Raw genomic sequence first — 3515 nt, 5'->3', positions numbered from 1 at the left:
CGTGTGTGTGTGTGTGTGTGTGTGTGTGTGTGTGTGTGTTTCCATGAATGCATAACATAAAAATAATAATTTATGCTAATATTTCCTAAAAATGAAGATATAATAATTTAAAATTATTTGTAGGTAAAAATTAAAATAGTTACTTGCCGAAATTATTGTTTCTTATTTGCTAATAATTTTTTAATTATTTAGTTATTAATTTTATGCAAAACATGTAATTAATTTTATACGGCGAAATTAATTTCATACGTTCTTTCTTCTATTTTAAAAAATTAACATATAAGAAAAGATGTATTTCATTGGATGTCTACATAAAGATTTATTAAAAAAAAAAATTAGCAGGAAACAAAAGAATTCGAGTATTCAGTAATATTCTTTTATTCTGTAATGTTATGTGTTGTCGATTCTAAAATAATCTCGGCAGACCTAAGTCAAACCTCCGCGTCGAGTATTTGTTCAACAAATAAGCGTGTCTGCGTAGTCAGTGTATTAATTCGAGCCGGGGTGGCTACAGAAGGGTCAGAACGGGTCATTACCACCGTCATGGATGCGAAACCGCGCTGTCGCGGTGTGCCGAGCGTGGTTGAAAGTGAAACCGCAGTGCAATCAGTGACGGCCATATGTCGCCCGGGCGCGCGTACTCGCGTCGCCAATCGAGGGGAAACGCGATTCGATCCTTCCGGCGTCTCCCCCGAATGTCACTCTACCACTCGAAAATACCCTGTGTCTTTCGCGCACTCCTCATTCACACTGACGACGTCCTGTGAGTCTCAGTCATTACCGCGCATTAGTTCGGTGCTTGAGAAGTTCTCGTCATTTAATTTTGGATATAAAGAAAAGTACGAGTCATTCGTCTTTCAATACAAAAAATAAAATGAAGATTGGATCGGCCGAATTTGTTTCGCATCAATTATTAATTACTCTCTAAATCTGAATCAGTGAATTAAATGTGAGATCTTTAACCTAGCTAATTTTTATTATGTGATCTAATTAATCTTGTTTTAGTGCTTAAATTTAATGAATATGGTATTGGAAAATTGAAATTAACGTGAAAATATCAGTATTTTAGTTATACAATGCTTAAACATTCTTCCTTTTTTAGTTGAACTTCACTGATTATCAGTGTCACTAGATAATTAATGATTACCCACTGATTTAAATTTAGAAAATATTAAAGAGATTTATAATTATATTTTAAACATTAATGATTAAATGTCTCCAAAGGATTTTATTTTACGCTGATGAAAAATATCATCGAAATCAGTTTGAATTATTAATGATCTTTTCGTACAATATTATTTATGAAAGTTTCTTTATCCAGCTCCTCTTTCTTGATATTTTTCTATTTAGCATTGTTCAGAGCTCGGAGGAAATATATAACGTTCAATCGGTGAATGACTGATGCGAATCTCACCTGCATCTGGCATCTGCAGTCAGCGGACTCGCGTCAGTGTAAGATTTTCCGTGAAATTTTGCACTCGCCACGGAATCTCTCTCCGGAGCTGCCAATAAAGCTGTTTACACACGAGAAGACTTCACGGGAGATTAATGATGAAACGCCATGAAAGTTCCCGCGCGGTTAAATGGTCGGCCGGTGTTTGATATAGAACCATTAGCGTTCCCTTTAGAACTGATGTCCGATTCTCCGTCATTCCACGCAATCATAAAATTTTCTCCCCAGTTTGCATCGGATCGTTAATGATCGCGCGCGCAATGACTATTGTTCACTTTCTTCCCATCGTGGGTAAACTGGACCTCGCGTCAATGCGTTTTGTAAATTTGATAGATTGATCTTTCTTCAAAAATACACAAAATCTCTTTTTCTTAAATGTTATTTTTAATTTGTTTTTATATTATATTGGTATCTATATTTGATTTCTATTCCTTACTATTTTTAGCTTCGCCTAAAATTAAAAAGACAATTAAATTATAATATGTAAAATTCTCCCTATAATATTTTTTTTAATCTTAATATAAAAATTTTAAATATTAATATATTTTCCTTATTTTTATTTATCTTTCTTAATTTTATTTTCAAAATAAGATTTTTTTATTTTTTGTAAATTATATTTATAATTGACATCGATACTTTATTTAATGTAAATATTTTGAAAGAAATTATTTATTAAGTTTTCTAACTTTTTGAAGACTGCTTTATTTTTTTAATGAAGAGTGCCATAATTTGAATCAGTCGGTTTGAAACAGGCAACCGTAAATAACGAGGCAGTTACCGATTTAAATTTTCGTGAGACCGTCCGGTGAGGAGAGTCTCGAAAAACCATTAATTTATCGTAAACACGTCGAACGAGGATTGGTTGGTGAGTCTAACGGGGAATAGAGTCGCTGACCAGAGAAAAAGGGGGCGCACGGTTTCGTCGAAGTGCAAGGGTCCCGTTCCCGGCGAAATCCCTCTCGCAATCTTGACCCTGGATAATCGTGGGACAGGTGATCCCAAAACTGGACGACTGACCGGTAGCTTCGTCCACTAAGACGAAGGGTCAAAATCTCCCCTATGCAAATGTTCTGGTGGAGGGTTCCTCCCTTCCGGGATATCGTCTGATTTATCGCTCAATCCCAAGAGGACAGTCCGGCCGATCTACGTCTTTTCTGATTGTGACTAGAATTTCTTGCGAAAAGCCGAAAATTCTCTTGCGATTCTATTCGCTATGGAAACGATATATACTTTTCTCTTGCAATGAGAAAAATGAATTGAATTAATTGGAATTTGATTGAAATTTTGATTGAAAATGGATGAATTAAAATTTTCTGGTTAAATTTACTAAAGTCTGGTTAAATGAACTTTATTTGTTTGAAATTTTTATAATTCAGTATATATTCTAATAATCTATACTATAAAAAGGATCGCATATGTAGATGACAATTACATCGCTGCAGATTAAGATCTTTAAGTATAAAAGTTAGTATTTTTAGAGTTTTCTTCTTTATTTTGCAAAAAAGATCGTTTATCGCGTTAATAGCAATGGTACCATTATTTCCGGCGTTCTAAGAATAAGAACAATTACTATTAAAAGATCAGCGATCGCAGCAGCTTTTAACGTCGTTCATGGGACGTAATCAAGCGACTTTTTCATTACAGCGGTTACGCTCTCATTGCGATTTCAGTCCTTAAATCGTCGTCTTCTACTTCCTTCCACCCCCATTTCCCATCTCCGTCTCTGTCGGTCGGACATTCTTCGCAGAGCCGTTTCTTTGGCCGGCGATAAAACGGGACGCAATAAAGGAGGAAGCGTTATTAGGGCTACGTCCTTTTACTCAACAGACCCTAAGCCCGAGAGAATCTCCGACTGGCCTCGACAACCATTGACGACAAGGGGTTGAACCGCTGAACCTCCGGAGACAAATCCAGCGATAAAACGACTCGAGTTTCGAACTCTCATCTTTTTCTCTTCCCCATTTGCGCATGGTTCATAAATAAATTAATTAAGTGCGCCCAGGCAACTGATAATGTTAAAATAATACCGCGCAGGACGCAATGGGGTAGCGGTAGACGAAGT

The sequence above is a fragment of the Atta colombica genome, unplaced genomic scaffold, assembly GCF_001594045.1.
Source record: "Atta colombica isolate Treedump-2 unplaced genomic scaffold, Acol1.0 scaffold105, whole genome shotgun sequence".
In the NCBI taxonomy this organism is placed as follows: Eukaryota; Metazoa; Arthropoda; class Insecta; order Hymenoptera; family Formicidae; genus Atta; species Atta colombica.
Note: the sequence above shows the minus strand (reverse complement) of the source record.